Below are 14886 nucleotides of genomic sequence, written 5' to 3' on the forward strand. Positions count from 1 at the left end.
CAGGACTTGCCTGACCCTCTGCAGGTACTTGGTGGTTGCAGCTTTTCTAGCGGCCTCTTCATGGTTCCCATTCGCCTGCGGGATCCCCAGGTACTTGTAACTGTCCTCTATGTCTGCAATGTTGCCTTCTGGTAGTTCAATCCCCTCAGTTCTGACTACCTTCCCTCTCTTTGTTACCATCCGACTACACTTCTCCAGTCCGAACGACATTCCAATGTCATTGCCGTATAGCCTGGTAGTGTGGATCAGTGAATCGATGTCTCGTTCACTCTTGGCATACAGCTTGATGTCATCCATGTACAGGAGGTGGCTGACAACTGCTCCGTTCGTAGTCGGTATCCGTAGCCAGTCTTGTTAATGATCTCACTGAGGGGGTTCAGGCCTATGCAGAACAGCAGTGGGGACAGAGCATCTCCTTGGTAGATCCCGCACTTGATGGTGACTTGTGCTATGGGCTTGGAGTTGGCCTCTAGTGTTGTACGCCACATCCCCATTGAGTTCCTGATGAAGGCTCTTAGGGTCCCATTGATCTTGTACAATTCTAGGCATTCCAGTATCCAGCTGTGGGGCATTGAGTCATAGGCCTTCTTGTAATCAATCCAGGCAGTGCACAGGTTGGTCAGTCTGGTCTTGCAGTCTCGGCTGACTGTTCTGTCTACCAGTAGCTGGTGTTTTGCGCCTCTGGTATTCTTGCCAATTCCTTTCTGTGTCCCGCTCATGTATTGACCCATGTGCCTGTTCATCTTAGCCGATATGATGCCTGACAGGAGCTTCCATGTAGTACTGAGGCAGGTTATTGGTCGGTAGTTGGAGGGGACCGGTCCCTTCTTGGGGTCCTTGGGGATCAGGACCGTCCGGCCTTCAGTTAGCCATTCCGGGTGTCTCTCGTTAACTAGCAGCTGGTTCATTTGTGCTGCCAGACGCTCGTGGAGCGTCTGGCAGCCAGTAGGCGTCTTCAGCCAGTAGGCGTGAACCATGGTGCTGTCCAACTCTTCATACTGGAGACCCTTTCTTGGATATCTGCCACTGTGATGGTTACTGGACCCTGTTCAGGGAGGTCGCTGTGGTCTGCCCTCAGATCCACTAGCCACTGAGCATTGCCGTTATGGGTTGCGTCCTTCTCCCATATGCTCTTCCAGTATTGCTCCGTCTCCATATATATATATATATATATATATATATATATATATATATATATATATATATATATATATATATATATTAGGGGTGCAACGATATTCGTATCGATATTGAACCGTTCGATACAGTGCTTTCGGTTCGGTACGCATATGTATCGAACAATACAACATTTGTAATTTATTTTATCAACTTTCCTTCCGACGATGCTGTCTGTGTTGAGCGCCCAGTGAATCTGCGTTCGACTACTCCGCCTAGGCTGCACTGTCGAGCGCAGATCCACTGAGCGCTCAACACAGACAGCATAGTCAGAAGGAAGACCGCAGGGCAAGCTAGCAAGACACATGGACCTCCCCCACCCTCATTCAGATCTGGCGTTTGGAATTATTTTGGTTTTCATGTGACGTATGACCCTGAAGGTAAGCGAGTCATGGACTAAAGTAAAACAGTATGTTGGATGTGCCATGCAATGCTCAATTACATGGGTGGGAGCTAGTGTGTTAGCGCAGTTAGCTCGTTAACGTGTTGGCCGTCTAGCCCCACACACGGGGCGATCGGCGGTAGCTCGTTAACGGAGATTTGCCGTGTTGTGGCTTTAAGGTCATTTCAACGAGATTAACCTGAAAGCACTAGTGGGAACACAACGAATATGACTGCACATTTACGCCGACATCATCCTAGTGCAAAGACCAAAACAACAAGCATGCTACTAACTTTAGCCGAGTCATTTAGACAGCTGTTAGCACATGATTCTCCTTATGCTGCTGAGAATATAGCCCAGAAGAAGCGGATAGTATAGCTTTTATTTTGGAAAGAGACATTTCTCTGTAATAAACTCTCTTTTCCAAAGATGAGTGATTCCTCAATCAGATACAGGGCTTGCAATATCGCTAGCCCGACGTCCTGGAGCTAGCGATTTTTTTCAGTCGGGCTACCAAAATCTATCTCTGCCCTGCCCGTCGGGCTATTGTAGGAAGGAAAAATATATGTCAATGCTTTTGCATTCTTTCAGAAATGTAGCTGGGTAATTATGTCATTGGCATCTGTGAGCCACTGTCAATATGTGACATATTGAAATCGCGTTTGAATTTGCGCTTGTTTTTTTGCTTTCACTTTGCAATCGTGCGAACTGTGTATAGAGAGCGACAGCACTGATCTGTGAGTGATGATAATTTGTGCACCAATTCCTCTGACATCGTCTTATTAATCGTTAGCTTACTATGCAAACATGACAAGTGAAATCTCGCGCAGCAAGCTTAAACATGTGAGAGGTTGATTGCGCAGAGAATCGCTGAGCTTATGTGAGTGCGTGTGTAAAAGTAGCAGGATTTATATTTGACTACGATGACCTTCACAGACAGATATATATTTTAGTTCTGCTGAGCCAAATAAGACAGGTCAGGGTGACCCTAACCCTTACCACAAAACGGAGAAGTTATGACAAATCAGACTATAAGGCAAAAAGAAAGTGCAGCTTTATGGTTTCATGGACAAAATAATTTCTGTGGCTGCAATATGACGAGCTAAATAACCAGGGGTGCACATAAGTGGTCCGCAGGTGCGCATTCGCTGTCAAAATAAAAAACACGCACAAGGGTTAGGGTTAAATTTAAAAACTGTACTTTTGAGTTAAAATATATATTTATAATTTTAATAAATGACAAATTAAAAAGGCATGAACATTTTTTTTGTATCGAAAAAATATCGAACCGTGACACCAAAGTATCGAACCGAACCGAACCGTGAATTTTGTGTATCGTTGCACCCCTAATATATATATATATATATATATATATATATATATATATATATATATATATATATATATATATATATATAGAGAGAGAGAGAGAGAGAGAGAGAGAGAGAGAGAGAGAGAGAGAGATTTGTCTGGAACTTCTTTACTGAAGAGGTTCACATTTGATTTAAACATTTTGACTGAGCTGTTTTTGATTATAAAACATAGCAAAGGTTTTGGTCCTAAAAGTTTTGTATTTTGACCCATATCTCCCCTTATCTCACATTGTCAGGCCTCCCTGTTCATACACATTGTGATAAGCTATCATTTTACAGGAGTGAATAACAAGCTGTGGAATGCATGGAAAAAAGCAACACAAACATTAAAGGTGTAACTCTTTGGAATTTGCATAAATTAAAGTCTTTAGATACTAAGTGAACTGAATTATTTGGCAAAATGTTCTGAAAAGGTTAAAAGAGTTACAAAGAGAGAGGTTTTAAGAGGCACATTCAAAGTCTCCATGTTGAAAGGCACATACGTTTGTGATCTCTCAGCAATCTCTCAGTGCACAGCCTTTCCTTGTGATATCATTTCATCATATTAATTCATATAAGCAGTTTATCAGTGATAACTGGAGTGCTTTAAGTGTGATGTTGTGCTTTTTTTCTTCATCTAACCAGCCAAATGGCTGGCCAAACCAAACCAAAGCATAAATAGTAATTCTGCTTTTTAAGTCATTAACAGTCTGAAAAAAAATAAAAAAATAAAAAGCCCTGGAGACCCTTCAGCTGGTTCACTGGTTACAGTCAGCAGCAGTAACATAAAAGCGCTCAACAACCTGCAGTCACACTGCATTTCAGGATGTCATTTCATTGCTTTCACTGTTGGAAATGAGATCCAAATTATTACTAATGCCAACTTAATGACTTTCAACTAGTTTTGTTGAAACTTACTCTCAGCACCGTCTCGTCTCAGATAATAAAGCACATACTAAGCAGCTGCTGTTTCAGAGTACTGTGTTTTGTTTCATTCAACATCTGCCAGATGTATTCTAGACTTCTTAACTCAATTGTGAAATTCTTCAGCTTCAACTATAACTGCAGGACACATGTCAATTGTTTTATTACAAAAACAATAAGATAACCTCAATAAACTGAGGTCATCTTTTGTAGCCATTCCCCTCATTATTTTATGAAGAAATACCATCTCTCAGTTTTGTTGTGTGAACTATTTTCTGATGTTTTACATTGTATTTAATTTAGAATAACATTTTTATAATATTTGATTTACATTTAATATGTTTAATGATGTGGCAGGCTAGTCCAATTTGGCAAAATGTTATTATAGCGACTCACAATGGTACTCAGTAGTTTGGATGACACCCACATGCTTGTATGCATGTCTGACAACATTGGGGCATGCTCCTAATAAGACAATGGATGGTTTTCTTGGGGATTCCCAGATCCAGACCAGGGCAACCCTGAACTCCTGCACAACAGCACTGGATGGATCGCAAAATAATTTTCTAGAGGTGTTCTAGTGGATACGTCAAGTGAGGGCCAGTCAATGGTATTTATTCCTTCATCCTCTAGGAACTGCCTGCATACTCTGGTCACATGAGACTGGGCATTGTGGTGGTCCAGGAGGAACCTAGGACCCACTGCACTACCCTGTAGAGCCTGACATTAGGTCCAAGGATTTATACCAATCACTAATATGAGTCAGGGTGTCATTGCCAAGTCTGTAGAGATCTGTGGATCCCTCTATCAATATGCCTCCCCAGACCCACCGTTTAAACTGGTGAAGCTGAACAGAAGAGCAGCAAAATCTCGATATCTCTACAACTTCTCCAGACACTTTCACATCTTTCACATGTGCTTAGAGCAAACCTGCTCTGATCTGTGTAAAGCAGAGGGCACCAGTGATGGACCTGCCAATTCTGGTATTCTATAGTAAATGCAAATCACTGCTGGTCACTTTCTGATTGTTTGATCAGAGACATTCACACAAGTAGCTTGCTGGAGGTCATTTTGTGGTGCTCTGGGAGTGCTCATCCCACTCATCCTTGCACAAAGGAGCAGATAAGAGTCCTGTTAATGGGTTAAGGACCCTCTACCACCCTGTCCAGCTCTCCCAGAGTAACTGGAATGTCCTCCCTGCTCTTGAGACACAAGAAACCATGTGGAAATGGTACATACTGATGTGCCATCCTGAGTGAGTTGACAATGTAGCTTCCTGGTGTCCTCTCATGCCACCAATTTTTTAAGTAAATAAATAAATACATAAAAGATGTGGTGGAAAAAATATGCCTTCTGTGAAAGAGATGTTCCCTCTAGTGCACCTCTAGTTAATTTCAGTAATACCAAGCAGCTGAAACAGATTATTAACAATATGTTCCAGTGTTCCCGAAGTTTAACTCACTTGATGCTTTATCTTTAATATCAAGAAAAGACCATTATTATACACAAACAGAGACACACACAGATACACACAATATTTTTTTTGGCCCACACGAACTTTGCTTTTGGTGCAATGGTCATATTTTTTCTAACTGGGTGTCTTTTTTGTGTCTGCTGACGACATTGCAGCAGAAAGGAATGCCAAAAGTGAGATCTCATTACTAGTTGGTTCCTCTGGCCAATTTGAGTGCCAATCCTGGCAAAGTGACACACACACACACACACACACACACACACACACACACACACACACACACACACACACACACACACACACACACACACACACACAATGACTGCACAGACTGTGACACACACACACTTCTATACTTGTAGGGTCCCTCTGTGATATAATACAGTCCCTAACACGTAATCCACCACAGTCACATTTTTAACTTTAACCATGATCCTAATAACAAAGCTCATTTGAAAACCTTGAGGACAAAATGACCAGACTTTCTGACGCGATCCACATTGTCCAAGATTCAAAAGCAGTAGAGAAAGTAGAAAAACCCTTAAATACATACAGATTTTACAGGTCAACACACAGACACACACACACACACACACACACACACACACACACACACACACACACACACACACACACACACACACACACACACACACACACAAACGGATATCCTGTCCAAGTCTCACAGCAGAAAGACAGATTGGAGTCAGTGTGAGAAGAGTGTAAAGAACGTTTTTCTGGCTGCCCATTGTGGGGATGACATCATTGCACAGACTTGGTGATGAACAATGTGTTCTGAGCCAACTCTGGTGAAAAGTGCAACTGTCCCTGGCTCTGTTTCCCTTTCAGACTGGCAACTGTCACACTCTAACGGTTTTTCTGTGTAACAGCAAACAACTCACACACACCATTTGCCTTTTGTAATGAGTGATTGGAAAATCACTGTACTGCCACATTCCAGCAAACCCTTGCTTTCAGAGTTAAATTCATGCATGTCTTCTGTTTTTTTTTTATTATTATTATTTTATTAAATAATGATGGTGCCCAAGCATTTCAAAAAGGAGAGATTATTTGGAAGAACTGAACACGCTTTATTGTGATACAAAAATTCATTGATCTATTTGGCAATTAGTCTCCAATGACTCATCGTTGCAGAAAAGAATCCCCGGTGGTGATGAAGATGGAGATGGAGAATTGGATGGGCTCTGAGTGACCAGAGTGAGGTGGAAATGGGGGAGGAGGCAGGATGGAAGAATGAGAGACAGACTGACAAAAGAGCACTGAAATTAAAAGCACATTGGTTGGTGGCTGATTGGCTCACTTAAGGTAGGGAAGACGGTGATAATTCAGAATCAGAATCAGAATACTTTATTAATCCCGAAGGAAATTCGGGTTACAGCAGGCAGCACGCTAATGGCGCATGCGCACTTACAAAGGAATCTTCTGACCAACTTTACACAAACATCACATTGGGGAGACATGTCAGAAAGGTAGGCTGATAGGAAAAAAAACAACGAAAATACATAACATGAGGTAAGAGGAGGAGAAAAAAAACTCCACTCAGACTGAGCTCCTAGTGGGAGAACAGTTTGATAACAGATTAGAGGATGAAGATGTTAATTTTAGTTTGTGGAGGCTCATTTCCATACAGGGCAAGGATTTCTGTCACTTGTTTCTCCAATTTATCCTTTGGACTCTTTAATATTTTCAGAAGTAGATGGCAAAAAAATAAAAAGAAATAATAATAATTTAGAGGATTTGTGTCTTATTTGGTCTTTAGTTCGTTATTGACTTTGCAACAAACATCGATTTGTACAAACAAAAAATATTACATTTTTATTTTGTTTTTTTGAGTCAAATTCTACTTTAATTTTAACTATGTGTTTTAAACACACAGTTTTAGTTCTGTTTCGTTTTGATGTTATAATAACCTTGTATAACCTGCCGTCCTGGAAATGCCTCCACGAGGTTAACTGTGAAGTTATTTTGAAGCCCCTTATTTAAATGAATGGGGTGGTGATCTATAACTTAACTCTTCAGCAATGGAGTCTTTAATGGTGAGTGTGCATACAGGTCATAGTAGTTCAATTGTCAATTGTTACCAGGTCTTTTTGTAGCTCTCCACAAGTGGGTCTTAGCTCTTGGACAACTCTTCTGATCATACTTCTCATTTCTCCATCGGAAATCTGTGAAGTAATCTGGTGAAATGGAGTTATGGCCCCAACAGTGCTCACTGGAAGCTCAACAAAAAACAAACGAACAAGAAAACAAACAAAAAAATCCCTGAAGCCACTCATTTTTATTTTGCCTCGAACAACCAAGTACTTCTAACACTGAGCACTAAATACTTTCTAAAACTTACTATATGGTTTATCAATAAGGAATGTTTTAAGCCTCCAAAATCCAAGCTGGGAACTGCCTCCTATTCTACTTTTACATGTAACCAGGTCTCTTTAACCCTTTAAAACCTCAAGCATGAAATAACTGCCAGAAATCTTTAAATAAATATATTAATCACATCACATTTTAATCTGCATATATATATGAGTTTTAATTTGTATCACATTTGCTACATAAGCCTTTTTTATTATTTAGTCATGTGTCATGCAATTTATATCATTTTTTGAGGTTAAAAAACGTCACGCTGATGATGTAGAAGTCTCAAAAACTCACAAAACACCTGTATCAAATAAAATACGCTGGTCTTGAAAGGGTTAAGGCAAAATAAATCAACATGTTAATCAGTTTTTATATTATTTTCTAACAGTGCGTTAGTAAACCTAATATTTTTGTGCGTAAGTTTTAATTTACTTGTTCGAACCAGCTTTCTGACTTGATCCATAAAAGTAATAAAAGTATTCTAAGCAGCACAGATAGTTGGTTTATTTGTTCAAAGTGCTTCTCCCATCTTGAAAGGAGTCCTAAAATAATCATTAGCCATAATGATATGCAGCGCCAGTTCTCAGTCGAAGCAGGACAAATAGTTGGTGTTCACTGTTGTTGCAGGTTTTGAATTTGTGCACAGTTCCTGTGAAGGACGATATGCATGCTGCAACACTTGAAGGTTGTTTATGTTTTTATTTTTGCCATTGTACTCAAGAGTAGACAAGGGGACCAGGAAGTGGGGCAGCAGCAGATCAGAGCATGAAGCTCCGTTGGTAACACAGGCAAGAGCCAGCCGGAGACAGAAATAAACCTGACAGGCGTTCTTTAGTTCTGCACTCCTCGCTCTGTTCCCTCTCAACTGTGAATATGACACAGCTGAGTCACATTGCGAATGGTGTGTGTGTGTCTGAGTGTGTGCAAGACAATTTGTTAATGTGCTGCTCAGTTGTATGTGCGCGTCTCTGTGTGCATGTGTATGCAGCTTTTTCAGATGTCTGTTGAAGCGTGTGTGCATCAACAGTAAAACCTAATAGGATCAGTCAACTTCAATCTTCTGCCTTGACAATACACCAACGCACCTATGCACAGCTCCTCTTTGAAGTGCGTGTGTGTGTGTGTCTGTGTGCATGTAAATCTAAAACCCTGCAGCTTGTTCTTATTCCCTGCTAAAGGCTAAGTAAAACAGATTAAAGTGGTTTATCATCTCGCCATTGTCATCTCTAATATAATCACACCACTGATGATTGAAGAGACAATATAACCAGCGATTTGCGTGACCCACTCATACAACTGTCATTAAATTCTTCAGTCACATTTAAACTACTCGAATAGTGTGTTAACAATTTTGTTTTAGGTTCCCAACCCTCTCTTTCTCTTCCTTCCATTTTTCCTCTCCCCATCATTTTCTTCTTTTAGACTTATTAAAGTCTTATTAAACATTTTTCTTATCAACATGCAACAATAAACTGCTGCATAACTCATTTTTTGTGCCACACTAAGCAATCAGTGCTTTTTCTTCTCTTTATACACTGGCCATTATTTTTGCATAGCTTGCTCTCCAGTGGACTTCAGCGATGTAGCTGATTTGTGATGCAGCTATAAAACTTCCCTGTTGTAGCACAGCGCTACATTTCTAGCACTCATTCCACTTATTTCTGTCCTCTTTCCTCCTCTGTCCATTTCTCTTCTCATTCCTGTGCATGAAGCACAGCAAAACGTATCAGTAAGTGGCAATTTATCATTACCTGACATTTTAAACTGTCAATTGTAAATATCAGCGTCAGCCTCAAAGATCCGATATCAGTCGGGCAATAAATATTTTTTAAAAGTAGGATGCATATTTGTGGAGTGTTAAATGTCACAGATATATTTACAAAGAATTTTAAGAAAAAAAAATCTCAGAACAGAATCAGTGAAAGCCTGATTATAAGGTGTGTATTTATTGAGAGACAACATTTGTAAATAGTCCAATATGTACTTAATTATCTGCTACTTCACATTTATTTGAGTCAAGAGGGAGGCAAAGCAACTCTCTGAGGAGGCAAAAGGTTAAAAATTGAAGTCAAATGTGTCAGTTTTCACTGAGAACTTTTGAAAAAGAAACCAACACATTAAGAGTAATATCTTCAGTTCCTTTGTTGGCCACTTCCGATTTTAAAATGCCCTAACAGTACAGCCTGGAACAAATCTAATGTATATCCCATGCTCCTCTTCATAACCACTGTATGAGGACAAATTGAGAACTCTTTAACCACTTTAAACAGGGTGGATGGATGGGCTGAGTATTTCAGAAATTGTTAATTTTCTAAGATTTCGCTGCACAACAATTTCTAGGGTTTGCATAGAGTTGGCTGAAAAAAAGAAAAAGTATATGTTGATGCCAGAGGTCAGAGAACAGCCAGACTCGTTGAGCTAATTAGGAGCCAAACTCAAGTAACACTATACAACAAAGTAGAGAAGAACATCTTTGACCTGTTAAACACACTAAACCTTGCACATGAGTACAGCAACAGAAGACCACGCTGGCTGCTACTCCTTTCAGCTAAGAACAGGAAACTGAGTCTGTAATTCACAGAGGGTCACCGAAACTGGATAAGAGAAGACTGGGAAGGATGTTACATGGTCTGATGCGTCTCCATTTCTGCTGCAACATTTGGACGGTAGAATCAGAATGAAAGCATGAAACCATCCTGTCTTGTATCAACAGTTCAAGCTGCTGGTGGTGAAATGGTGAAGGGAACATTTTCCTGGCACACTTTGGGTCCTCTAGTGCCAGCTGAGCATCATTTAAAGACATCTGAGTATTGTTCCTGACCATGCCCATCCACTTTGGTCAGAGTGTGCCCATTTGCTTATTGCTTCTTCCAGCAGTATAATGCACCCTGTCACAAAGCTCAAAATCATCTCAGACTCGTTTCTTGAACATGACAATTAATTCACTGTACTTAAATGACCCTCACAGTCATCAGATCTCAATCCAATAGAACATCTTTGGGATGTGGTGGAATGGGAGGTTTGCATTATGGATGTGGAGTCAGCAAATCTGCAGCAACATGCTATCATCTCAGTATGAATGAAAATAAAAATCTGAGTTTTTAAATCTACACCTTGAAGAATGAGTTCTGGAGGCAAAAAAGGGAAGTCTGGTTATTATTATAATTATTTATTCTGCAAAATTACAGAGAAGGTAGAAACGCATTGTCTACAAATCCACATAAGGAAAGATACTTTTGAAATCTCCAAAAGCCATTGAAGCCTTGGAAAAGAAACTTCAAAATGACTTCTGGGTCAGGAGGCTAAAGAGGAGGGAAGGTCAAAAAGTCACCATAGTCATTTGTGTTAATTTCTCTGGTGAAACTTCAGATATTTTAGATGAGAGGAAACCTTTTAGTGGTGTTGGACGTGAACTCATTATTATTCACACTGTGGAAACTGTGAATCTATGAACACACTTAATGAAAATTGTGCTGCTTTTGCAAGTTTACAACAGTAGAGTCATCCATTTTCTCTTCGATTTCCTCTTTTGTCATCACTCAAACGCTCTTTCTGTCACCTCTGTGATAACAATACAGTGAGTATGCATTTGTATTATGAAGATTAATAAAGAAAAAAATATTATTTGAGCTCCTCTTTCTTGTTTAATCCCTCCTTTGCAATAATCAATCAATTAAGGGAGTCTTTAAATGTGGAAAATATTCAATAACATGTATTGCTGCATGGTGTAAATTCACTGCTCTATTCATTACAATTTAGCAGACTTCCTCAAAGTGCAGCAGTGCATTTGTATCCAAACCCATTAGATGATTGAGCTAATATTGTGATGGAGCAGATAATGCCATCCTCAGCTCAATTTTCTTTACTCAAGGCATAAAAATGAAAGGTTTTTGGATAACAGCACTCAGTTGTAATTGTCCAAAAAGCTTGAATAATATTTCAGTGTTGCTACACCTATTTAATAGCCCCTATCGTTGCACATTCTTAGCAAATTTTCAATAGACAGAAATGAGTAAAAAGCATAAAAGAGTGCCAGCTCTTCTTCTTTACACAGGTCTGTTCTGCTTAAAATGTAATGAGAATTTTTTTTGGCAGGACAGGCAAAGGGCAAATACATAAAGGAGGATGTCTACACTAACTTCCATTATACATGATATATGAAGATTACATGCATGCCAAATAACAAGCTGCATTATAAATGATCCTCTCACTGTCTCTCACCAGACTCCAGTGCACAAAAAACTATTGCTGCTGCTGTCAAACGTGTTTTTAATATATTCATCACGTGCATCTAGCACAGTCATGTGCAGCTTCTTTGGTGCTTAGCAGTCACCGTCTCAGTTGTAATTAGGGACCTGTGAAAGAAATTGATGAATGCGTACTCTGGATCAGTGTTTGTCTGCGTTGTTTGTTTGCAAAAAAAGTGTGCACTAGCTAACAGGCTGTGAGATAAATGATGTGTCAGTTTATACACAGATGACTTCATAGATATTGCTGCTGTCATGAGTAATTTGATATATCGATGCTGTCAGATGAAAATCAAATACAAACAAACACTGTGCAATTCCATATTGCTTATATATCACCAGTTCACAACAACAGTCGTCTCAAGGTGCTGTATATTGTAAGGTAAAGACCTCACAAAGACAGCGAGAGTAGGAAAACTATCAGATGATTTTCAGTGAGCAAGCACTTCTGCAAAGTTTAGTGAAAGGAGGAAAGAGTGGAGGAAAATTACTCAGTGCATCATGGGAAGGTCCACAGCAGTTGGAGACTATAGCAACATGACTAAGGGATGGTTCAAGGTGAAATGATCCAGCCCTACTTTCTCACTTTGTGTTATGCACGTGAGCACAGTTGCACTGGAAACTGTTTTCATGCATTAATATTGTTATTTACCCTTAGTAACTAATGAAACAATGCAACTGCTGAAATCTAATTACAGTTACATAACTTCAGAACTAACAGTTAAGTCCTTCCATCTCACTCGCTTTTTTCAAGCCCTCTCCTCTAAAGAGAAGGTTGAAAAAGTTTATCTTCTAGGCATCATGGGAATCATGATCATCCGATGGATTTTGAGAAGTTGACTCTATGTGTGTCTTGACTTTATGTGTAAATCATCCCACACAAAAACCCTTGGCCAAACACAATAACTTCACTATAGTAGAAGTAGAGATTGTCCCTACATCTCAGTGTACCAGTGATTTGTAATTTGTTTTTATTTGTTACTTTTCTTGAGGAATAAAAGGTTTTTAGTTATTTTGTCTAAATACACCACTGCTGAGGTTAAAGCTGGAGCAGCATTGCTGAAAATTACTTGAGGTCAGAGCTCTACTTTATTTTTTGTATCAGTAAGGTTCCTATTATTAAAAGAAATATGTGTTTTTTACTATTAAATACTTGGTATTAATGGGCAGCTCGTCCAAATTATTTGATTCAATAAGCTACAGAGAAATTAACATATGCTGTTCAGGAAATATACAAAGATAAATATCTATGTATCTAAAGATGTAAGTGATTTATAAATAAGGTTTTTCTCTATTATTTCTCCATTGTTTGTCTGGTTGAAGCTCGGTGATGAATGAATGTGTTAGCAGAGTCAGTGCTCCAAGGAGACATAGCGCTTGTGCCCATTAGTTTTCATTGTGCCATCCTCCTGGCTAATAACACACAGCTCCTGCTCTCTGCTGTGAGGAGTTGGTCCACCAAGGCTGACACTCTGATTTATGAATTAATGAACCATTTGTTATTACGGACAATCTCCTCATTGTTTCTGACCCTCCTGGAGCTTTCTATATGTGTGTGTGTGTGTGTGTGTGTGTGTGTGTGTGTGTGTGTGTGTGTGTGTGTGTGTGTGTGTGTGTGTGTGTGTGTGTGTCCGGTGGAATAAAATAATTTTCACCCTCTGACTTACTTATTTGTGGTGTTTTGGTGCACTCCTCTTAGTGCTTGGTGTTGACATTGTTGGAGGAGGAGGAGCTAGTGACTTACTAACAAACATAATTAACTTACTGCTATAACGTGATGGAAAGTGACTTGTGTAGACCCAAATTTAAATATATATATATACACACACACACACACACATACATATATATATATATATATGTATGTGTGTGTGTGTGTGTGTGTGTGTGTGTGTGTGTGTGTGTGTGTGTGTGTGTGTATATATGTATGTATATATGTGTAGATATATATATATATATATTAGGGGTGCAACGATATTCGTATCGATATTGAACCGTTCGATACAGTGCTTTCGGTTCGGTACACATATGTATCGAACAATACAACATTTGTAATTTATTTTATCAATTTTCCTTCCGACGATGCTGTCTGTGTTGAGCGCTCAGTGAATCTGTGTTCGACTACTCCGCCTAGGCTGCACTGTCCAGCGCAGATCCACTGAGCGCTCAACACAGACAGCATAGTCAGAAGGAAGAGCGCAGGGCAAGCTAGCGAGACAGAAGTTAAGCTCTACTTGCAACAGGCAAATTGAACCTCATTCAGATCTGGCGTTTGGAATTATTTTGGTTTTCATGTGACGTATGACCCTGAAGGTAAGCGAGTCATGGACTAAAGTAAAACAGTATGTTGGATGTGCCATGCAATGCTCAATTACATTGGTGTGAACTAGTGTGTTAGCGCAGTTAGCTCGTTAACGTGTTGGCCGTCTAGCCCCATGCACGGAGCGATCGGCGGTAGCTCGTTAACGGAGATTTGCCGTGTTGTGGCGTTAAGGTCATTTCAACGAGATTAACCTGAAAGCACTAGTGGGAACACAACGAATATGACTGCACGTTTACGCCGACATCATCCTAGTGCAAAGACAAAAACAACAAGCATGCTACTAACTTTAGCCGAGTCATTTAGACAGCTGTTAGCACATGATTCTCCTTATGCTGCTGAGAATATAGCCCAGAAGAAGCGGATAGTATAGCTTTTATTTTGGAAAGAGACATTTCTCTGTAATAAACTCTCTTTTCCAAAGATGAGTGATTCCTCAATCAGATACAGGGCTTGCAATATCGCTAGCCCGACGTCCCGGAGCTAGCGATTTTTTCAGTCGGGCTACCAAAATCTATCTCTTCCCTGCCCGTCGGGCTATTGTACGAAAAATATATGTCAATGCTTTTGCATTCTTTCAGAAATGTAGCTGGGTAATTATGTCATTGGCATCGGTGAGCCACTGTCAATAT

The sequence above is a fragment of the Rhamphochromis sp. 'chilingali' genome (genome assembly GCF_963969265.1).
Source record: "Rhamphochromis sp. 'chilingali' genome assembly, chromosome: 9".
NCBI lineage: Eukaryota > Metazoa > Chordata > Actinopteri > Cichliformes > Cichlidae > Rhamphochromis > Rhamphochromis sp. 'chilingali'.